This window comes from Dendropsophus ebraccatus, chromosome 7 (genome assembly GCF_027789765.1).
Source record: "Dendropsophus ebraccatus isolate aDenEbr1 chromosome 7, aDenEbr1.pat, whole genome shotgun sequence".
Classification (NCBI taxonomy): domain Eukaryota; kingdom Metazoa; phylum Chordata; class Amphibia; order Anura; family Hylidae; genus Dendropsophus; species Dendropsophus ebraccatus.
This window is the reverse complement of record NC_091460.1, coordinates 122,039,296-122,064,212: the sequence shown is the minus strand read 5'-3', so window position 1 is coordinate 122,064,212 and position 24,917 is coordinate 122,039,296. Positions and strand designations below refer to the sequence as shown.

At 44.8% G+C, this 24,917-nt stretch overlaps 1 protein-coding gene, 1 long non-coding RNA gene and 1 other non-coding gene across 4 annotated transcripts in view; 1 reads left to right on the top strand and 2 right to left on the bottom strand.

Moving 5' to 3' along the window:
• BMPR1B (bone morphogenetic protein receptor type 1B) overlaps positions 1-4,047 on the bottom strand; it is a 316,599-nt gene extending 312,552 nt beyond the window's left edge. For both annotated transcript variants that reach the window (XM_069978340.1, XM_069978342.1), the window contains exon 1: positions 3,928-4,047. The gene's annotated coding sequence lies outside the window, so the exon portion shown is untranslated. The remainder of the gene's footprint in view (positions 1-3,927) is intronic.
• Positions 4,048-8,022: 3,975 nt separating this feature from the next.
• LOC138797744 (uncharacterized) lies at positions 8,023-24,905 on the top strand. The gene is made up of 3 exons (XR_011363983.1): positions 8,023-8,136; positions 24,398-24,545; positions 24,800-24,905. It is a non-coding gene; the product is annotated as an uncharacterized lncRNA (long non-coding RNA).
• On the bottom strand, positions 8,268-8,459 carry LOC138797981 (U2 spliceosomal RNA). Its single transcript, XR_011364060.1, has one exon. It is a non-coding gene; the product is annotated as a U2 spliceosomal RNA (small nuclear RNA).
• Positions 24,906-24,917: the final 12 nt, after the last annotated feature.

The window sequence follows — 24,917 nt, the reverse complement described above, 5'->3', positions numbered from 1 at the left end:
GTGCGAACCGCGAATATACACACGTAGTTTTGAGGTTGATGCGTTCGCTTGAAAGTGTACGATATACGGCCGCACAATGCACACTACGTATGAGCTTACGGCCGGATCGTATGCGGCACCGTGAAAAATGAACAAGACCATTGTTTGAGGACGGAAATATTGAAACTCACGGCCGTGGATTTCCATGCGGTCCCGTACGAAGTACTTATTTCAGCCAAATTGAACTTGATTTTTCGATCCAAAAGGTTCTGTGTGGTTTACGGGGCTGGGCGAAGATTTCCAAGTAAATTACCTGCCTCAGATCGCTTCGAAACAAGCTAGGGAAGCATAACTGTACTCCAGGCGTATGTTCGCGGTTCGTACGCATCCGGCTGCATGTCTACTTTTCCCATGCCCGTAGTTTCAGCCGCACATGTACGGCGGCGTACGGACGGATTCAAACGCAGTGTGAACATAGCCCCCAAGGGAAGCAATCAGCACAATTGTGCTGATATGGCTCCCAGCTGCATCTTAGGGTCCCATTACACGGGACGATTATCGTGCAAAAAAAAATCACATTTAAACGATAATCGTTCTGTGCAATTCCTGGCATCGATGAAAAAATCGTTCGTATGTCGTTGATCGTTGATTTAGATCTGAACCTAAAATCATCGTTAATCGGTCGCTAATCATTTGTTGTAATTCCACATTCGTTCGCTCAAGTTCCACATTTGTTCACTAATCGTTCAGTGTAATTGCACATTGTTCATTGTTTTGCTGGGATCAGAAGGAATAAACGATCATAGTAACGATCGCAATAATGATCGTAGTATCAATCATATATAACGACCATCGTTCTGTGTAATATGGTGAACGATTTCAGGTTAACGATAAACAATCTCGTTTGCGATCGTTTATTGTTAGTTGTTAAAAATCGCTCTGTGTAATAGGACCCTTATGTATCTAGGATCTGGGTAACTTTATCCCAGGACAAAAAAAGTGTTTAACTGCAGGGCACGAGGCCGGAAGAGAGGCGGCAACTAGTCATCTGGGCGGGGAGCTGCCCATGACCAGTCACGGCTCTCTGCTTGTTAGTGCCAGCTCTGCGGGGATGACTGATGGGCAAAGAGACCACTAATGGGTCTCTCTCTCTGTCTATCAGTCCCGCAAAGCTGCGGCAGCTCTGCATGTCGGTGAAGGTGCACCCCACCAATAAGATATTGATGGTCTATCCTCTGGGGCTAGAGGGCTGCTGAAAGGTGATCTGTACAGCATTAAGCCCCTTATTACACGGATCAATAAGCGGCCAGGAGCGCTGCTAGATTCGTTCTTTCGGACGATACTCGGTCAGTGTAATAGTGACAGCAATCAGCTAAAGAGCGGGAAAAGGCCCAATCCTCGGCTGATCCCATCTTTTTTCGGGCTTTAAAATTCTGTGTAAACAGGGGAAGTGCCGTCGATGGCAAGAGATTTAAATGGCCACACGAACGATACAGTGATCATTCGTGCGGCCACTCGATTTATTTTGCTGCCTAAAGACACATGACGGCCGATCTCGCTAACCCCCTACATTGTTAGTTACAGCTGGACGAAGCGCGGCCCAATACGATTCACATTCATTATATTATGTGTAATAAGGGTCTGGCTAGGGCATAGCTCTATTGGGCTACCTAAATTTGTGACAATTGCCAGCCGATATCGATATCCTGTGTTTTTGTAAAACATACATTGACTGTCATGTATTATATAATTATTAAGCAGCTTTGTAACCTGTATAGACTACAGTTATCATCTACACAAGCCATTGTAGACTGCCAAACCACATCTCCTAGGAGACATATTACTGCTCACACGTATACAGAAAAATTTACCGAAAAGATTTGGGTAGGCTTAACATGGCACAGAAGTCGCACACTTTTATATAAGATCCATGTGACTTTATTTGCTTCATATTTAGTATTTATGGCTTGTTGGGCTAAACACGGTAAACTGCAACACTGGCTGTCATGGTAAGTGGCAACACTGGCTTGTTGGGCTAACAGCCAGTCCCCATTCTTCCCAAACACATTGGCCTCAGCTGAGTGTGCTCAATAGGGAGAGAGGAACAAGCCGCTGCCAGACTCCTATCAGTACAGTGTCAGTACAGTAGCGTAAAGCTTTAAACAGTTTCTGAGCTCCGAACTTTAAAGTTCATTGTGTTGCACATGGTCCGTAATTACAGACAGTGTAAATGCTCCCTTAGGGTGAGAACTTTGGGACTTTAGTGCATGGTGTGCCACACATATAACAGTACAATGTTTCAATCCCCTCCTGGGATCTTTCTCAAGCCTTGGGAGGGGGTTGAAAAAAATTTGGCATTTATTTTGGTCTTGGATCATTGCAAGCAGCCAGACCACAGATTGAACCTGCTGGGCTCCTATTACCTACCACATATAGATGAGAAAGAGAGTGAGATGTGAGAGACATGGTAGGTAGACAGACAGATACATGTGAGAAAGATGGATAGATAGATAGATAGATAGATAGATAGATAGATAGATAGATAGATAGATAGATAGATAGGAGATAGATAGATAGGAGATAGATAGATAGGAGATAGATAGATAGATAGATAGATAGGAGATAGATAGATAGATAGATAGATAGATAGATAGATAGATAGATAGGAGATAGATAGATAGATAGATAGATAGATAGATAGATAGATAGATAGATAGGAGATAGATAGATAGATAGATAGATAGATAGATAGATAGATAGGAGATAGATAGATAGATAGATAGATAGAATATTATGTATGAGATAGTGAGACAGATAAGTGGATAGAGAGACATATAGACATAATGTATACAGTACAGAAACAGCTACTGCGCCTGTATACACACTACACTATAGACAGGTAGCAGATAAAGCAAATAGAGACGTATAGATATCATGTATTTATACACACAGTATACCGTACAGACACAGCTAGATGTGGGATGGTATACACACTACACTGTAAACATGTAAGCAGATAGAGACATATGGATGTGTATATATGGAGTGACAGTATACAGTACAGACACAGCTGTATACACACTACACTGTAGACATATAGATATGTATATATGGAGACAGTTTACAGTACAGACAGCTATATACACACTACTACACTGAAGACATATAGAGACATATAGATATGTATAGAGCCAGTATACAGTACAGACACAGCTGTATACACAGTACCACACTGTAGACATATAGATATGTATAGAGACAGTATACAGTACAGACACAGCTGTATACACACTACTATACTGTAGACATATAGATATGTATAGACAGTATACAGTACAGATACAGCTGTATACACATTACTATATTGTAGACATATAGATATGTATAGACAGTATACAGTACAGACACAACTATATACACACTACTACACTGTAGACATATAGAGACATAGAGATATGTATAGAGACAGTATACAGTACAGACACAGCTATATACACACTACTATACTGTAGACATATAGATACTGTATGTATAGAGACAGTATACAGTACAGACACAGCTATATACACACTACTATACAGTACAGACACAGCTATATACACACTACTATACAGTACAGACACAGCTATATACACACTACTATACAGTACAGACACGGCTATATACACACGCTGAGCACACTGCCGTCCCTGGTTACACACTGTAGTTGTGTTGCACACCCGGCTGTGTCAGTGATAATGGTGAGGGGCAGCTTGGTGGAACAGGATGGCACATCCTGTTGGCACACTGGGGTGAGGCAGCACATCTATGGGCAGGAGGCAGCGTCCAGGTGATGTGTGCCCCGGTCACCACACAACTTTCTGGCACAGCAGTGTAATGGACGGGACGGTACCGGCAAGTTGTGCAGTGTGTACAGTGCCACATGTGGCGTCTCCCGCCAGCACTCACCTCACTGTGTCCGTGTGTCCTCCGTCCCTCCGGCAGGGTGAGGTGACAGCCGGGCTCTGCGGCTCCTCCAGGTAGCACTGCCGGCACTGGCTGCTCTGCTCGCCTTCTCTCCTCACTGCTCGCCTGCTTTCCCTGCAGCTCCCACTAGTGATAGACACTCACACAGCTCCACTCCTCACACACCTCACTCTCTGCTATGTCACTCACTACCTCACAGGGAGGGGGGGCACCAGGCTGTGCTCTGCCATATACTGCCCTGCACTCACACTGCCCACAGCTGCTTATTCTTATTCAGCCAGTTTCTTATTCACAGGATTTTTTTTTTTTAGATCATTTTAGCCATTTTTTTTTACAGAAAATTGATAAGAATTTATATTGATCAGAATTTACCCTAAGGGTAGCTTCACACGTACCGTACCGCCGCAGATTTGACAATGCGGAATTGATGCTGTGTTCATTTATTTAGTCAAATCTGCTGCAGATATGGTACGTGTGAAGCTACGTTAAGGGTGCGTTCACACGTAACGGATCCGCAGCGGATTTCTTGCTGCGAATTTGCAGCGAAATCCGCTGCGGATCCCTGCCCTGTGCACTCAATGGCAGTCAAACTCGCAGCGGGATGCACATCCCGCTGGGAGTTTGCCCGCAGCCCACCCCATTAACCCCCTGGCCGCCAGAGTGTATACTTCACCTGGTGAAGTATAGGCTCCGGCGGCGCGGGGGGGGTTAACAGGGCGGGCTGCTGATAAACTCACAGCGGGATATGCATCCCGCTGCAAGTTTGTCTGCCCACAATGTACAGGGCAGGGATTTGCAGCGGATAAGGGTAGCTTCACAGGTATTGGATCTGCAGCGGATGTCACGCTGCGAGTTTGCAGCGAAATCCGCTGCAGATCCTGGCAAAGTGAAGGTCTATGGGGTCACATACCCGCAGAATTTTCATTTCGTGCGGATATGTGACCTGGCCTCGTTAACCCCCCGCATCCAGCCGCCCACAGGCCCGACCGGCAGCATATATTAACTGCTTAGCGCAGCGACTGTGTGACGCTTTCGGCTCCCTGTGCATTGAGTGGCTGATGGGGAGCGAGGGGAGACTCACACAGCCGCGGCGCCGAGCAGGTAATGTATGCTTCAGGCCAGGGCTGTGGGCGGGGGGGTCAAAGGGGCCAGGCCAGGGCTGCAGGCGGGGGGGTCAAAGGGGCCGGGTCACATACTGGCAGCGCAATGAAAATTTCTCTGTGGGTATGGGACCCCATAGACCTTCACTATACAAGGATCCGCAGCGGATTTCGCTGCAAACTCACAGCATGAAATCCGCTGCGGATCTGGTACATGTGAAGATTCCCTAAATAAATTAAATACCTTTAAATAAAGTGCCCTGAGGGGAAAGCAAGTGAAAACAAACTAAAATACCCAGTGGTTGGCATAACAATGGGCATCAATGTAGGAACACAACATTTTGATTTAAAAACATAATTGACTTTGAGCCACTGATCTCACACTGCCAATACAGAGTGATGACCCATATCACAGCCAAAACTGTGGTGCTGGGGGTAGAAACTGGCATCAAAGTGGGCAAATGGGCATTTTCCCTTATTTTTAATAAGTAACTGGTGTTCTCAGATGGTTAAATAAGTTTGGGCCACTGATATCACCCTGCCGGCACACGGGGAGGGATGCCATACCCAAAAGAGTCAAGCCTGGCCCATAGTGGTTCTCGGTGTATCAACTGGCACCAAAGTGGGCAGACGGGCACTTTTTCATGCTTTTAATAGCTGTAGGGGTAAATAGGAATGAGCCACTAATCTTACTATGCCAACACACAGAGAGGGATGCCCCCCATCTAATTCAAAAGAGTCTTGCCTAGCACAATGTGGATCGGGGTGTTAAAACTGGCATCAAATTTGATTTGAAAGAAAAAAATTTTCGCTGGACAACCCCTTTAACCCCTAGGCGACCCTGGACGTGTACGTCCAGGGCCGCCTCCATGCGTTCAGAGCGGGGCCGCGCGGCGGCCGCGCTCTGAACTGCCACGGTCCCGGGTGCCGCTCGTAGCCCAGGGCTGCGGCTATTAGCGGGTACGGTCCGATCACCATGCCCGCTAACAAAGTAATCGGATGCAGCTGTCAAAGTTGACAGCTGCATCCGATTACTTGATGCAGCCATTCCCTGATGTCTAGTGGGGTGCGTCGCTCCTCCGGGACGTTGTCCCGGGTGAGCGATCCACACATCTTACTCGTTCCGGGGTCAGCGCCGTAATGGCGCTGATCCCGGCTCGGCACTCGGATGCTTTCGGCTGCAGCAGCCGGAAGCAATCAATGTGCCTATCTCATCGATCTATGCTGCATATCTATACAGCTAGTAGATCTGTATGAGAGATCAGTGCACTTATACTAGAAGTCCCCCAGGGGGAATAACCCTAACCCCAGGGGGGCTTCCAGTATAAGTGTAAAAGTACAAATAAAAGTGTTGTTTTTAATAAAAAGCCCCCTCCCCTAATAAAAGTTTGAATCACCCCCCTTTTCCTATGTTATAAATTAAAAAAAATAAAATAAATAAACATGTTTGGTATCGCCGCGTGCGTAATAACCCAAGCTATTAATTAATTACATTTACAATCTCATGCGGTAAATGGCGTAAGCGCAAAAAAATCAAAGTGCAAAATTGCGCACTTTTGGTCGCATCAAATCCAGCAAAATTGTAATAAAAAGCTATCAAAAAGTCGCATATGCGCAGTCAAGGTACCAATAGAAAGAACTCATCATGGCGCAAAAAATGGCACCTCACACAGCCCCATAGACCAAAGGATAAAAGCGCTATAAGCCTGGGAATAGAGCGATTTTAAGTAACATGTATTTGTTAACAATGGTTTGAATTTTTTACAGGCCATCAGATACAATGAAAGTTATACATATTACATATCGTTGTAATCGTAACGACGTGAGGAACATATATAACAAGTCAGTTTTGCCCCAGGGCGAACAGAGTAAAAACGAAAACCCTCCAAATAAAAAATATGCGTTTTTTTTTTTCAATTTCACCACACATTGAAATTTTTTCTGGTTTGCAGTGTACTTTATGAAAAAATTCAGCCTGTCATTGCAAAGTACAATTAGTGGCCCAAAAAATAAGGGCTCATGTGGGTTTCTAGGTGAAAAAAATGCAAGTGCTATGGCCTTTTAAGCACAAGGAGGAAAAAACTAAAACGCAAAACTTGAAATTGGCCCGGTCCTTTAAGGGTTAAGCCACTTTTTTTAGCCATTTTAGTTCTTAAATTATTAGTATAGTCCTTTAGCAAATACCCCTAGTAAACTAACATAGATTTTAACCCTTAGAGGACCCGGCCAATTTCAATTTTTGTGTTTTCCTTTTTCCCATAGCACTTGCATTTTTTCACCTAGAAACCCACATGAGCCCTTATTTTTTGCGCCACTAATTGTAGTTTGCAAAGACAGGCTGAATTTTTTCATACAGTACACTGTGAAACCAGAAAAAAATTCAATGTGTGGTGAAATTGAAAAAAAAAAAACGCATCTCTTTTATTTGTTTTTTCTTTTCGTTTTTACACCGTTCGCCCCGGGGTAAAACTGACTTGTTATATATGTTCCTCAAGTCGTTATGATTACCACGATATGTAATATGTATAACTTTCATTGTATCCGATGGCTTGTAAAAAATTCAAACCATTGTTAACAAATATATGTTCCTTAAAATCGCTCCATTCCCAGGCTTATAGCGCTTTTATCCTTTGGTCTATGGGGCTGTGTTAGGTGTCATTTTTTGCGCCATGATGTGTTCTTTCTATCGGAAACTTTTTGAGCGCTTTTTATTACAATTTTTCTGCATTTGATGCGACCAAATATGCACAATTTTGCACTTTGGGATTTTTTTGGTCTTTTCTCTTTTGTTGGTGGGGTTTTATGGTCTATTTTAGTATATCCCAATTCACTAGGTTTTAATTTCAATTTTTTGGAAGTTGGATGGCCCATTCAGCTTAACTGTCGAAATACCGTAATTTTACTTTCTGGGGGTCTAAAAATGTTGGCTTTTTTACATTTCTCCAGTATTAATGAAAAAAGGAAAGTCCCGCTACAGTTACCAACCTCAACTGTCTGCACTAGGCCGCTCAGGGTCGAAGAGAGTCTGAGTGCTGCCCCTGCCCCACCACCTCCTGATCCACCAGTGTCCAATGATGTCCATGGAGAAAAGGTAATTATACGCTGCTGGTCCACCCATGTCCACCACTTTCCTTGGAGAAAAATGATGTTATGCCGCTGGTCCTCTGCTCTCCATGGGTGATTGACATTTTTTTTAAATTGTGATTTTCCAATTTTTTTTTTTTTTGGTGCACTGAACCTGGAAGCACTGCAATACCAGGTCAATGCATGGAGAGGACAGAGCAAGCTCTTTTTCCATCTCCCTGTTCTAAAAATCCATTTAATATATAGTCCCCAGATAGGGGACGTATCAGATATTAAACTGATAAGAACAGATACTACACTTGATCTTTTGCCAAAAGGCCGAGAAGCGATTGATTTTCCAATTCCAACATGCATTAACAAATTTTTCATTATGTAATAGCCCCAGTACTGTAGCTACTATAGTTTGGCTGTTTTATTAAAATTTGTTAAGATTCGATCTGTGAATATTAACTAATTAGACCCAAAATTCAGGAACCCCGCCATACAAGTTTCCGGCTGTTTTGCTCATCTCTAGATATAACTAGAGATGAGTGAAGTGGATCCAGCCAAGCTGGATTTGCTGCGAATCATGCTGTTAATTTGCTTTATTTTGCAAAGCGAATTCCATGCGATTTGTTAAGAAATTCGCTAAACATGGTGGCTGCGATGGCGGACATCCATGTTTAGTTACAGTACTGTCATTTGGCAAGAGTAAGGTATTTTCCATAATCCCTTGCAGCCATCCAATCACATGCATGTCTACCTGTGATATTAACATGCACCCCTTACACTCTATTTATAGTATGGCACTTCCTGGAGGAGAGCAGTTGGCTGTGTGTGAGAAGTTATCTCAGTGTGTAGAAGAGAAGTCAGTGTCCAGTTACCCCAGTCAGTGAGTGCTGTGGATGGTTAACACATTGGTATCCCAGTGTGTTAGCGTTGCCACAGTGGCCTGTGAATACAGTCTGTGGGTGCTGTGGGTGCAGTTAACCTAATTGATATCCCAGTGTGTGAGTGCTTTGAAGCCAATGTCCATTGAAACAAGTCTGTGATGCTGTGAGTGAAATTAACCCATTGGTATCCCAGTGTGTGGGTGCTGTGAAGCCAGTGTCTAGTGAAACCAGTCTGTGTGTGCTGTGGGTGAAGTGAACTCAGTGTTCCTGCATAGTTGAGTTCCTGCTGCACTGTAAAAACACACTTGACAAAAATCTTACAAAACACATTCAAGTCCCTGTCAAACCCCTTCCAATCCATGTATATTAAAGTATTCAGTATTAGGTTACATCTGTGGCCTGTCCCATCTAGTAAGGCACCAGTAGGGGCACAGCTTAGGAAAGGAATTACGTTGATGATATTGTAGACCCCAGGTGAAATTTTGGTCCACAAATGTCATCCTAAGCATCATCATCAGGGAATGGAGCTGTATTTCTTCCACCAATCCAGCATCAGGTCCTATCTACGGCTCCTGGGTTCCGGAAGAAAAAGGGTAGGCCTACAGAGTCAGCCAGTAGATGTCGGCAAGGTACTTAACAGGCACCCCAAGGCAGCGGCAGCACTCCAAAACAGCCTAGCTGTGTGCCTGCTCCGAAGAACCGCCCACTGCGATCAGCAGTCTGGCAGTTCTTCTGTGTTTGTTGCAGCAAAGACCATGCAGACATCTGCAGCATCTGTGACCATAAAGTTGGTTGGGGTTTGGGTTAAAACCCAGGCACCACTTCTATGCGTCAGCATATGGAGCGCCACCATCCCACTACCTAGAAGAAACGGACCCCAACACGACTTCTTGCTGGAAACAACAGATGGCTGCAGCTACCACCGCGCAGCCCATCGTTGCAAGCCAGGATTCTGCATTCTTGGTTGAAAACAGTCAGTCACTGACTTCTACCTCTGCCTCCTCTGTGGAGAACAGTGACGGTCCCTGTCTGAAGCCATCACAAGGAGACAGCACTACTCCCACAACCTTTTGACCACACAGAAGTTAAATGCACACCTGGCTAAGCTTATTGCCCTTCATCGGCCGTTATTTTTTTTAGTATTTTAAATTAAATTTTTATTAATTTTACAATCATAAATACATCATATTTTAAAAGAGTAAACAAGTTAATTCCTACTTGTATATCCCAAAATATAACATCCCCTCTTAGAGAATACCCATTCCAACCCTCTCTCCCCCTCTATTCCCATCGACCCTTTCCTAATTCAACTTATCCAAAATATGATATTACCATCTCCTCCTTCAAGGATGACCCTCTCAACGCCCTCCCCAATCATGAGGAATTTGCATACACCTCACTTATTATTTTTTTCACTACTCCCCCTCCTATCCACCTTATCCTCCTATATAATTCCCCTCCACATCTATCACCCAAACAGTGGGCGTCCGGGGTCACCCAATCCGGATTAAATTCCACATTAACCATTTCTTGTCAGACCATTCCTTCTTTTTCAGTATGAAATACAGTCATGGTTAGCTTCCCTATACTAACCTACCCCCATTGCCACCCCAAACCCTGCTTTACTCTTGGAGGAGACAAAACACACACAAAAGAAAAAACAAAACAAACAAAAAAAAAACAATAATAATATTGATAATAATAGATTTATTACCCAAACTTTCCTAAGTCTGTTACCCACACTATTATTTCCAATGATCCCTCCACTTCTCCACACATTTCTTCAATTTTGGCCACCATCTTTTGTTTTTATGGATACATAATTCATAACTCAGTATCTTATTTGCTAGTTCTTTCCAGTCTCTTATGAAAGGGGCTTTATAATCCATCCATTTCATCACAATTAAAATTTGAGCAGCAAAAAGTAATTTATAAATCACCCCTTGTACAACTCTATTCAAATTCAATAAAGTGATATTCCCCCAAATCGCATACACATACTCTTTCTCTAAACCTAGTGCATAAATATCCCCTATTTTTTTTTTTAAACATTATTCCAAAATTTTGTTATACACCTACATCTGCACCAGTGATGATCCAAATCGGCCTCTTCCATACCACATTTCGAACATTTACTTCCCCCACTCCTCCTCCATTTCCTAATATCCCGCGCCAAATAATAAAGTCTATGTGACATAAAAGGAATGGAGCACAGTTTGTTCTTAGCACCCACAGTGATCAGCTTGTTATCCACTATCCTATGGAAGACGGGACAGTTGCCCTTTAAATAGAAAAACCACACAATCAGTACAAAACAAATAAAAGTGCAACATTTTGTTAGGTATAGGTATACACAAGGTAGAAAAGTGAGAAAAAAAATCTGAATCCCACATCCCATCTCAATGAAGTCCAGGGATTGGCTGTGATTACTTGGGCCAGTTCCCGATTTGAAGCAACCAAATAACAAGGTAAATTCCAGTTCTGATAGAACTGTTTATTTAAACATAGTAAAACATAGTAAAATCTCATGTATCACGGATGGTTTTATGAAGCCTAGGAATTTTACTATGGTTAAATAAAGTGTATGTTTTATTGGAATTGAAGTTCAAATTGCTATTTGGATAGGTGTATACTACCTACTACTATACAAACAATAACATTACCAACATTACCACCTTAGCAGGTATGATGAGCATTAATATAATGTATATTGCTTTCCTGTCAATGATGGCAGTGTTGTGTCGCTGGGAATATACTGCAGCCGTGTCCTTTTGAGCGTAACCAGGGAAGAATGTAGCTCAGCCCAGGGACGTGTATAGATATAACACAGAAGGGAAATAAGAAAAAAATTGTTCTCTTAGGAAAAATAAAAATCAGGATATAGGCTCTAAATCCCAAACAATAGGACCTTTAATGAGACAAAAAAAACAAACAAAACAAAACATAAAACAATGAAAGTTATCTCCACTTAAAAAGATCCAGAAATAGCAATCATGTATGTCCAACTATACACAGCATTTATACACAAATAAAATGGTGCTAAAGTTTGTGGGCAGGCATTGCAGTTATTTTCATGGATTAAAAAAAAAAAAAAAAAAAAAAAAAAGATCACATAATTCTATACAACTTATTGAAGAGAATCTGTCAACACCTGGGCCGTACCTGAGGTCCTGACAGTGTGCTGTAGCTGGCAATCCCCTTATGAGCATGGTTCCTTTTGGTAATTTGTCCATGGAGTGGATTGTGCACATTCTCGGGTCTCCTACTGTTGTGTTTGTGCACACTGAGGAATAGGTGAGGAATAGGTGAGGAATTGAAGAGGAATAGGTGAGGAATTGAAGAGGAATCCTCTCTTATTTCAGCTTGAAATTCCTCCCGAAAATATGTACAGAGCAATGTCAATTCTTTGGGCAGATTCTGCTAGAAGAATCCTATAGAAGTCAATGGGAGCTTAAAGAAGTACTCCAGCCCGGGGGTGTTTTTCAGTTATGGCCGGAGTACCGTTTTAAATTCTACTTGCATTCTGCTTGAATTCTGCTCAAATTCTGCCAGAGCTGAAAAGGTGAGAAATTTCAAGCAAAAAACTTTCTGCTTCAATTCCTCGAGAATTGCTCAGTGTGCATATACCCGGGGGTACAAACACACAGGCCTTGCCTGTAGTTTCTATGGAAAGACATACTCGCAGCGGGATTGACATCCTGCTGTGAGTATGTAAGGAGACCGCCCCATTAACCCCCCCGCTGGCTGGAGCATACTGTACCTACTCTACGCTCCAGCTTCCTTCAGGGGCTCCCGCCCCCGACGCTGTTGTTATTGTGGCTGCTCCATTTTTAAGTTAGGGACCTAATCAGGAACCTTGAAGCTTATGCAGATATGCACTTTAATCAAATTGTAACTAACGCCTGATGTTAGTATAAAATAGTTCTGAGAAGCAAATGGTCAGTCATAGCTTTATGGATTTTTTTCTCCCCATAGATTTACTTCAAGTTGTTATTGTGCCTGGTGAATACGATACTTACCATAGTTCAGAACTGCATTTATATTCATGTCGGTGAGAAAAAACAATGGATATGGATAAAAAATAATCGTAATGGATAGAGATGCTATATTTGGAATTGTGTTTAAAATCATGTTGGCATAAAACAACAATGGAGCCATAACAGAACTAGTTGGAGATTTTTTTTTGCCATAGTTTTTATTGGTATCATACTGGTGGAAAAGATGATTTTGATCTTTTTTTTTTTACACTTTATGAGTCCCCCTAGGGTACTTTTATATGCAATCATTAGATTACATATACTGATCAATGCTACACAGTACAGCACAGCGCTGTGTCTATAGAGGAGGGTGGGAAAGCCCTCTGTAGCTGATGTCTCGGCACAGAATGGCAGCGCTGGAACGCTGGCGTACTGTGATGTTGGACTTCCAACGTCTGAGCTTTTTTCAAACTAAGCTTGCCCAGAGTACCCCTTTAAAAGTCTCCTTCAGATTCTGTGGCATGGTTATATCTAATTTAAATATCCAGTACATATCCATATCCCTTAATGTTTAGGTGATGGTAAGGTGGTGGTACAGTTTTAAAAGGAAACATTTTAAACTACATCATGAGATCACTGGCTCGTCACTTCCCAGTTGCGTAACTTGTCAGTATGTTATTATGTTATCTGTTTTGTCAGTAAGTCTCTTATCCTTTTATTAGCATGACTTTGCCTATGATAAATAAATCGTACAGCATTATGTGATCTTTTTATAATCCGTGAAAATCATTTCAATGCCCGCCCACAGATATTGGCACCATTTTGTACGTATTAATGCTGCGTTTAGTCAGACATACAGACATGATTGCCTTTTTTGGATCTGATGAAGGGGCAGATCCTGGAAACACGTTATCCTAATGGCCTTTTTATGTGTATATATCTTTTCTTATTTGTATGTATTTTTTTTATCATATTGTTTGGGATTTAGCGCCTATATACCATTTTTATTTTTCTTAAAGGGGTATTCAGGAAAAGTTAACTTTTTCCCTATCCACGGGGTAGAGGAAAAGTAGGAAACTGCAGGTCTGACCCCTGAACTCCCCCCACCCCTGGTTATCTCCTTATTGGACCCCGCGGCACATGACCCTTGTCTCTCTTCATACCTAGTCTGATCCATGTAAATGGGTGAACGCAATAGCGGTTGTTTGGATCGTTTATCGTTAATGATTATGCAAACGATAATCGTCCCGTGGAATAGGGCCCTTACTCTATAGCAGACTCCTGAATTAATTCAGACCCCAGACCTCTAAATAAATTCAAATCTTGAGTGAATGCAGAACCAAACCTAAATAAATTGTAGACACAGCCAAGTGTCCGTGTTTGGATAACTAGGACCCCTATTTGGTGATGCCCGGGAAGGGGGGTGGATGAAAAGAATAACATCCACTTACCTCCCTGAATCCCGCTTTGGCACCCAATTCCACCGCTTCGGTTCCCCAGTGTGCGGCCATTTTCTAGTCTTGACACGTGATGTATTGGGCCCGCTCAGCTATTCAGCGGCTGTAGCTGTGTTTCGCCTGCTACATCACGTCTCAATCCCAGGAAGTGCATGCACACAAAGGGACCGGAGCAATGGAGCACGGGCGCCAGTGCAAGAGTCAAGAGGGTAGGTGGATGTTATGTTTTTCACCCACCCCTTCACTGAGCATTACCCCTTTAACACCCCTTTAAGGGGTATTGTAACTTTGAACCATTGCATGATACTGTCCATGTTAAGGCTGGGTTCACACTACGTATATTTCAGTCAGTATTGTGGTCCTCATATTGCAACCAAAACCAGGAGTGGATTGAAAACACAGAAAGGCTCTGTTCACACAATGTTGTAATTGAGTGTATGGCCGCCATTTAATGGCAAATATTTGCTGTTATTTTAAAACAACGGCTGTTATATTGAAATAATGGCCGTTATTTACTGTTATATGGCGGCCATCCACTCAATTTCAACATTGTGTGAACAGAGCCTTTCTGTGTTTTTAATCCACTCCTGGTTTTGGTTGCAATATGAGGACCACAATACTGACTGAAATATACGTAGTGTGAACCCAGCCTCAGTGAGGCTGCGTACCGTAGCTGAAACGCATTGGTGCCTTATTGGGGGTATGCCTTAATGTGTGCACGATACGAGGTGTAAAGAATAGAGCTCACAATATCACTTGACTAAATGCTTTCTTTCTATGCATCCATGATATATATATATATATATATATATATATTAACTGATAGACAACATATAACACTAGAGATCAGCACAATCGAGCATGCTCTGGCCCATCAAAACCTGAGCGTGTGCCGTCTCATTACTGGTGGCTGCATAAATTGGATATGCTCACCACTAATCACGCTCTGGTTTAGATGCTCATCTGTATATAACACCACAATCACTTAAAATTGTTATAGTATGAATTATTGACCTGGATATGCTCTGGAAGTTGAGGTACAATTTAGGTTGGATCTGGTATTTCAATCTTGAAATAAAACATTCTCTTTATGTGAGCTTTGGTATTACATAGACTAAATGCTGTCATAATTTCCATTAATTATGTTTTTCTTGTTGGGATTTTACACCTGTAAAATCCATGAATTTTGTAAATTTCTATTAGGATGAGAACTAAATGTCAACACAATTGGATTTACAAATGCTAGGCCAACTTTTTCCCTTCTTCATATGAGTTCATGTTCTACAGGATATGTATAATCTTACCAATCGACAGCTCAGATTTTGGAAATGGTTATAACAGCTTCCCTGAAAATAATTGACACTGCGGTTATGCTCCATTTTATGGATGTTGAAAGTTTTACAGGATAAATACAGGGAGATTTTATTTTTACTTCTACAGTTTTGTTGAAAAAGAAAGAATTTGACTTTAAATCATACTGTAATAAGTAGGTTTCTCTACTTAAGGGGTTATCCAGTGTTAGAAAAACATGGCCACATTCTTCCAAAGACAGCCCGACTCCAGTTCAGGTTTGGTTTTGCAAATTAGTTCCATTGAAGTGAATGGAACTTAACTGCAAACCACGCCTGACAAGAGTGATGCTGTCTCTGGAAGAAAGTGGCCATGTTTTTCTGACACCAGATAACCCCTTTAAATTTTGTGAGTACTATAAGGCCCGTTCACACTACAGAATTCTTTGAGCAGAAAGGCGCGGAGAGCGGAAGCGGGCTCGCCCTCCTATTGTAACGGATATAAGGCAGGATTCGAAACCGAGTCAGTGTAGGGGAGTTCCGCCAAGAATCTCGGCGCTGATTCCGTAGTGTGAACGGGGCCTTAGATGTAATATCACTTACAGACTACTCTATGTGCTGCAGTCTTGCACAAATCTCAGGGATTTCCTGTATTTTGAATAGTATGTTTAGCTATACAATGTCAGCAGAGCTTTACAGAAAATGTTAAACTTATCTGAGCATAGGCAGACGAGTTATCTTACCTCCTAAGAAATTTCACTAAAAACCATTGCAATATAGTGGATCCCAGAAAACAACATCCACTACAAATACATTCCATGAGAATTTCAGTCAGTTTGAAAAAACTAAAAACAATAGACAGACAAATCGTATGGGCTATCAAAAGTTAATCGGTGCAGACACCCGAGTGCCCTACTGCAGTGCTTCCCAACCTTTTCCACCTCGGGGCACACCTTGGAAAAATTTTTTTCCTCGGGGCACCTTTACTAAATAATGTTCTACAAAATAAGAAAACCGTCATACAGGGACTCACAGGTGACGTCTTCTTTGATCTGAGGAGTCACTTTCCCTTTTCCTCTCCATCCGCCATGATGATTTCTTCCAGCTACTTTTCATCTCTTCAGAACTTGCAAGACAAGCAATTTAGGCTCCGCACATTTCTAGCAACTTCCTTTCCTTTCTCCCTCCTGTAGGCTTCCAAATTAACTGCGCTGTTTGCTGTTATGTGCAGTAAAGCGAGTAGGAATGTGGGATGCCCCCTGTATGTAGGATCCCCTGCTGTGCCCCCTGTATGTAGGATCCCCTGCTGTGCCACCATGAGCTAATAATGCTCCCAGAGGTGCCCCCATGAACTATTAATGCCCCCAGAGGTGCCCCCATGATCTAATAATGCCCCCAGAGGTGCCCCCTATGAACTAATAATGCCCCCAGAGGTGCCCCCATGAACTAATAATGCCCCCAGGGGTGCCCCCCATGAACTAATAATGCCCCCAGAGGTGCCACCATATACTAATAATGCCCCCAGAGGTGCCCCTATGAGCTAATGCCCCCAGAGGTGCCCCCATATACTAATAATGCCCCCAGAGGTGCCCCCATGAACTAATAATGCCCCCAGAGGTGCCCCCATGAACTAATAATGCCCCCAGAGGTGCCCCCATATACTAATAATGCCCCCAGAGGTGCCCCCCATGAACTAATAATGCCCCCAGAGGTGCCCCCATGAACTAATAATGCCCCCTGCTTTGCTCCTAAAAAAAAAAAAAGAAACGTCCTACTTCCCTAATCCGCACTGTGGCTGCAGGCAGAAGCTCTCCTCCTCCTCTTCGTGCTCCATCTTGCGAGCTTCGGGGACGGGACTTCCGGCAGGCGTGATGACGTCACATCATCACGCCTGCCGGAGAGGTCACGTCCCGGCCTCCCATAGGGTGCTGGCATGAAGTGCCGGCGGCCTATGGGAGTGAATATAGGAGCAGGACGCTGACACTTCCTGCTCCTATATTCTGCTTACTTTAATGTTCCACCCGCTCATAGTGCGGGCGGAACATGAAAGTGATCCGTGCATCTCGAGAAGTTGCGTGGCCGCAGCTTCTCGGGATGCTGAAAGAGACAGCGCACATTTCCCACCGGGATCCCGCGGCACCCCTGGCGGGTTCTCCCAGCTCACCGGTGTGCTGCGGCACCCCGGTTGGGAAACGCTGCCCTACTGGACAATTGTGGACAGTGTGAACAGAGACAGAAGCAGTTGGCATTGTAGGGTGGCACTGTAACCTCAGCTCTTATTAAAGGGGTTATCCAGTGCTGTAAAAACATGGCCATTTTCTTCCAGAGACAGCAGCACTCTTGTCTCCAGTTTGGGTGCAGGTTTTGTAACTCAGTTTCATTGAAGTGAATGGAGCTTAATTGCAAACCTCACCTGACCTGGAGACAAGAGTTCTGCTGTCTCTAGGTGAAAGTGGCCATGTTTTTGAAGCACATGATAACCCCTTTAAGTAAATAGGAGCCGAGGCTGCAGTACATCTGCAATGCCGCTATACATTGAATAGAGAAATCTGCTTCTGGCTCCGTTCTCACGGTAGTGCTGGCACCGAACAGATGATCGGCAGGAAAGTCGGGTGTTGGGCACTGTTCTTTCTAAGCTGAGCACACTGAAAAAAAAGGTTAAAAACTGCAATCAGCTTAACAGGTACTGCTGCTATTTAGCTTTTAAACCTTATATGCATGTTTTTGTTTTAAACTTTCCTTTCTAGAGTTCAGAGCTTAGAGGGAACACTGGGTAGGTCATAGGAACTGTCAAATAAATTACTGAACAAGTAAGTGTAGATACTGCATATACTGCAATGCCTAGAAGAGATCATTGCATACATTTAGAAATGAAAGTAAATAAAATAAACTAATATAACATTGCTATAGCTTTTAATATTCTGTGTTAATTATTTAGAATTAAATAATAAGTTGTGCAACTCTTGGAAAGACATTGCTTAGCTTATCTTGCACTTGTTCTTAGTTAAAGGGGCATTTCAGGAAAAAACTACTTTTCCCCTATCCTCAGGATAGAAGAAAAGTAGGAGAACTGGGGTGGTCCAACCTCTGTACCCCCCTCCTATCACCGCATCGGGCCCTGACTTCTGGGTAATGAATAGAGCCACGAGTACAGCGTTCTTCCGGCATACTCAGCTCTTTCCAATGCTCCATAGAAATTAATAGAGCCTAATTCAGAAGAATAGAGCCTAAATACAGAAGCTGAGGTTGGATACGAATCCACGGGGGGTACATGAGGTTGGAAATTCCCTCCATGCCCCAGTGCATGATCTCCTACTTTTTCCCTATCCCGTGAAAAGGGGAAAAGTTGTTATCCAGTTATCCATGCTAATATGGTCCCATATCGAGGGAATGCGCCTATCTCAGTAAATAGACGGCCGCTTATAAAGATCATGAATATTACAAGTGGTCGTCTATTTAAGGAGCTGTCCGCTTTCCCCAGATATGTTCCCGAAATGTTAACATAGCCTTACAGTGTGTTCAGTGTGTATTATAGCTAATTCTCATTTAGAATCTAATTGCTGTTATAATTACGTAGAATGATGAGGTATCAGGATAGGGTATACAGTGCTTCTGCTAAGCAATGAAATCTGGAAAGGAAAGAGTTAAAACAACATGCTAATAGGGTCAGGAAGCCAAATAGCAGCAGTACCTGTCAAGCTGATTAGAGATTTTAATTCCATGATTTCCAGAGTGCACAGCTTAGAAAGAACAGTAGGGTCGGCACCCCACAGATCAACTATTGATAGCCTATCAATTGTTTTTTCACGGAAAATCTCTTTAAGCTTTCATTTAGGCTTATGTTCATTTCTTTTATTATTGATCATAAACATTTACTTGTCTGATTCAATCTCATCGTTTTTATTGTAGAATATTAAAGTGACTCTGTGCCCACAATCTTACCCCCCCAAACCACTTTTGGATATCTGCTTTTAATCCAAGATCTGTCCTTGGGTCCTAGGTGATACAGTTATTGTCCTAAAAAACAACTTTTAAACTGGCAGCCCTGTGTCAAACGGCTGTGGCTGTCACAGCCGCGGCGGCGTCCCGCGTTCCGGGCCGCCGCCGCGACCGCTTCCTGCCCCATGCAGCAGCCGGTGTCCATAGTCGGGGACCCGGCGCTGCTATCACCTCGGCCCCGGGGGGCGCCTCACCTCTCCACGCTCCTGTCTCCCGCTGTGCCGGCCGGCGCGCGCGTCCCCGCCTCCTAGGGCGTGCGCGCGCCGGCTGTCTCAGATTTAAAGGGGCAGTGCGCTCCTAATTGGTAGTTGCACCTAATCACTCCCCTATAAATCCCAGCTTGCCCTGTTCCCTGGGTTGGAGCCTCTACATGCTTCCCATAGCGTTTGGCCCAGCTCCCTGTTGTTCCTGTGTCCTGTCCGTTACCTGGTCCCAAGTCCCTGTTCCTGAGTCCTGTCCGTTACCTGGTCCCAAGTCCCTGTTCCTGGTTCCTGTTCCCTGTCACTCCACCTGTTCCCGTGTCCAGCCTGTCACGTGCTCTCTCATCTGCAGACTATTGCCTGTGCCATCTCCTGCCACGCCTCGCCTGCCGACACCAGCAACCAAGCCAGGGGTAGCGACCTGGGGGTCGCCTGCCGCAGCAAGTCCATCCCGCCTTGCGGCGGGCTCTGGTGAAAACCAGCGGCCCCTTAGACTCCGCTCCCTGGTGAGGTTTGTGCCATCGCTGGTGCCGGTCCAGTGGATCCACTACTCCGGGCGTTACAGTAGGCTCCAACCATGGATCCCGGCGAGGTGCCCGATCTCCGTGACGTCGCCAGAGTGGTCACTCAGCAGGCGCAACAAATCCAGAAACAGTCACAGCAGATCCAGCAACTCACTGCCGCCTTACAGCAGCAGACTACTGCCCAGCGCACACCACCTCCTGACGCTTCTTCTTCACTCCGACTGGCCCTCCCAAGCAAGTACTCTGGGGACTCTAAGTTGTGCAGAGGATTCTTGACTCAGTGCACCATGCACATTGAACTTTTGAGTAGTCAGTTTTCCACCGAGCGCTCTAAAGTGGCTTTCATCATCAGCCTATTAGAAGGTAGAGCCCTGGCCTGGGCCACGCCACTGTGGGACCGTGATGATCCAGTTGCTGCCAATCTCCGGGCCTTCCTATTCGAGTTTCGCTCCGTCTTTGAGGAACCTGCCCGTGCTTCTTCAGCCGAGACTGCTCTCCTCAACCTCTCTCAAGGCAGCTCCTCTGTTGGTGACTACGCCATCCAGTTCCGCACCCTGGCAGCCGAATTGGACTGGAACGAGGCCGCCCTATTGGCCACCTTCAAGAAGGGCCTGTCTAGTCGTGTGAGAGACGTGCTCGCTGCCCGAGACCTGCCTACCTCCCTGAACGAACTCATTCTACTGGCCACCCGAGTTGATACTCGTTTTTCGGAGAGGGAGGAGGAGGTTCGGCATGAACATTTACTAACCCGTTCCCGTCGCCATCCCCAGCTGGCGCCGGTTTTCCAGAATCCTGACCTTTCGATGTCCCAACCCTCTCCTGAGATTCCTATGCAGGTGGAACGGGCTCACCTGACGCCTGATGAAAGAATCCGGCGCCTGGAGCAGAATCTCTGTCTCTATTGCGGTGGTTCCGATCACTTCCGGCTGGGATGTCCCCTACGTCCCCAAACATCCGGAAAATGCTCGCACCTAGGTCCGGTGGGACAGGTGTCCCTAGGTGTGAATGCCACCATTCCAAGTCTGTCTATGCCAGTTTCCATCCGGACTCTCTCAGGACGAAATCATCAGACTACTGCCTTCATCGATTCTGGGTCAGCAGGCAGTTTTATTGCGGCAACATTGGTCCAAAGATGGCGGCTACCCGTGACCCGACTAGCCAGGCCCCTGACTATCTCCTCGGTCACAGGCGAACTTCTTACCGACCGTGTGTACTACCAGACCGCACCTTTAGTCCTCCAGGTGGGTCCTTTACATCAAGAAGAGATATCCTTCTACGTCCTGCCCCATTCTTCCCCCGCGGTCCTCCTGGGACTCCCGTGGCTGCAAGAACATGCCCCTCAACTGGACTGGAGAACCGGGGAGATTCTCAGTTGGGGTCAGGACTGTTCCAACCAGTGTCTCAGGTCACCTCAGTGTACTATGTCGTTTCCTGTCCCAGCCAAGCCTCTATCCGACCTACCGGCAGAAGACCAAGACTCGGCGGATGCCTTCTCTGCCGAGGTGTACCCTCTCTCCGTACCCAAGACTAAGGTCGGGTCCTCTCACCACCGGGAGAACTTACAGAAGGTCCTCGTCCACAGACCCACAGTCCCTTGCCATGTTTTACCGCCTGATCGCCTAGCACCAGTCGTCACCTCCTCGCTTCGGAGAGTACCCCCCGGAAAGACTCATGTTCACCCTGCGCTTCGAAGAGGTATTTTGAAGTGGGGTCATTCCTCGTTGGAGGCCGGGCACCCTGGAGTCCGTAAGACCGGCCAACGGATCTCTCGCCACTACTGGTGGTCCAGTTTGTTTCAAGATGTCAAAGACTTTGTGGCTTCCTGTGCCATCTGCAGGCAAGAAAGAGGGGGAGGCCAAAGGGGGGGGGTACTGTCACAGCCGCGGCGGCGTCCCGCGTTCCGGGCCGCCGCCGCGACCGCTTCCTGCCCCATGCAGCAGCCGGTGTCCATAGTCGGGGACCCGGCGCTGCTATCACCTCGGCCCCGGGGGGCGCCTCACCTCTCCACGCTCCTGTCTCCCGCTGTGCCGGCCGGCGCGCGCGTCCCCGCCTCCTAGGGCGTGCGCGCGCCGGCTGTCTCAGATTTAAAGGGGCAGTGCGCTCCTAATTGGTAGTTGCACCTAATCACTCCCCTATAAATCCCAGCTTGCCCTGTTCCCTGGGTTGGAGCCTCTACATGCTTCCCATAGCGTTTGGCCCAGCTCCCTGTTGTTCCTGTGTCCTGTCCGTTACCTGGTCCCAAGTCCCTGTTCCTGAGTCCTGTCCGTTACCTGGTCCCAAGTCCCTGTTCCTGGTTCCTGTTCCCTGTCACTCCACCTGTTCCCGTGTCCAGCCTGTCACGTGCTCTCTCATCTGCAGACTATTGCCTGTGCCATCTCCTGCCACGCCTCGCCTGCCGACACCAGCAACCAAGCCAGGGGTAGCGACCTGGGGGTCGCCTGCCGCAGCAAGTCCATCCCGCCTTGCGGCGGGCTCTGGTGAAAACCAGCGGCCCCTTAGACTCCGCTCCCTGGTGAGGTTTGTGCCATCGCTGGTGCCGGTCCAGTGGATCCACTACTCCGGGCGTTACAGTGGCCTACAATATCTGTGCCCTAACTTTGCACCCCTCCTCCGTCCGTCCTCCCCGCCCTCTTCATCATTAGGAATGCCCCTAGAACATTTTCTCCTGTCTGAACACTGCACAGGTGCCTTAACTATCCAGCCCATGTGCCGTGCTGACACAGGTGATGAATAGGAGACAATCCGCCTGGAGCATTCCTAATGATGAAGAGGGCGGGGAGGAGGGACGGAGAGGTTGTGCCAGCCTGATGCATACACAATCAAGGCCACGGCCGTTGGGCACCTGGCTGTAGAGATGAGCGGACCATCGGACTTTTAGTCCGCTGTGACTACGGCCGCATAAATGCGATCCCGCTAATATGCAGCCAGGATATTCCAGGGATTTCAACATCGATTCCCTGGAATATCCTGGCCGCATATTCCCGGGAGCGCACCTATGCGGCCGGGATCACAGGCATGACAAGAGAGCGAACTGCTTTCGGACCAACAGTTCTATCTGGCTGCCAGTTTAAAAGTTGTTTTTTTAGGACAATAATTGCATCACCTGCCAAACGGACCCCAAGACAGATCTTGGATTAAAAGCAGCTATCCGAAGGTACAAGTGGTTTGGGGGGCAGATTGTGGGTACAGAGTCGCTTTAAACCAGAAAAAAAGCTAAAAATGCTAGCACTTTTGACCTAATAAATGACAAATAAATATCCAGATAAAAAAAAATATAATACATTAGCAATAGCATAAAACAAGCAAAGAAGTTCCACATCTTGGAAAAGGAAAGATTATTAGTCCAATTATCATCATGTTACTTCTCAGAATACCAGTTTTCCATGATTTGATACTAGAATGTAGTGTACCTCTTCCTCAAGTCAATGGGGCCACAGCTGTGACTAATAATAATGTGAAGGGAAAAAAAGTAGCTTCTGGAAATATGAGCGCTTAAAAAATATAAATATAACTAGCATGGTAAGCTTGAAGCAATATGAAAGACACAGTATACTAAGAAATAATCTGCTACAGGATCCTGCCTGAAACAGAAACAGAATTGATAGCTTGAGCAAAAAAATAATAATAAAAAAGGTAAAAAAATATAATAAAAAAATGTTAAATATTTCATTAAAAGGAGGCCTTATGTGTAATCATACTATGTGCTGTATATGTTCCCTTTTTAAATTATACATTTGTGTTTTATAAGCAAGTGATAATCTACTCTTTTTTTTTAAATCACATTATATACACCCTGTATGCTACACAAATATACCACTTTTGCAGCCTGACATGGTGGTCTGGCCTTCTGTAGCTTTTTAACCACCAATGTTTACAGTGAATATATTTTTAGCACTGCAAAGGACTTAAAATGTTACTAATTTTTTTTTCTTTTTCTTTTTTTTTTTCAGGTTGTTGAATGTAACACTCATAAAAGGTGCCTATGACGGGCTGTGGAATTTAGCTTTGAATCGTTTCATATATTTACATGTAATCCTCAAGACATGCCAGACCAGGGGCTCAACAGGATTGCGTGTTGACTGGATGTGTCTCCAGAGAGTAAGCGCTGTGTGAATGGAACTAATCTAACAGTAAAATCTCCATAAAACTATGAAAGTAGAGGAAAAGTCAACTGTTTATAATAACTAAGGAAACTATTGGGACTTTTGCATTGTTTTTATGAAAAATGGATTCTAACTCACCGTGAACAAAACATATTTACGTTTTATTTTATTATGATGCGCTGTGTACATGTAAAAGAGTTTGTTAGTGTTTATTTGCACTGATTTAGCTTCTGTTTTATGGTTTTAAAGGATTTACCAGGTGGATGGATTTGGCACATGGCCAATGTATGCAGCTTGTACAGCAGTGTATGGAGGATGTACAGATCCATACAGTCTTTATGCAGCACCCTCCAATAGCTAGCCAATG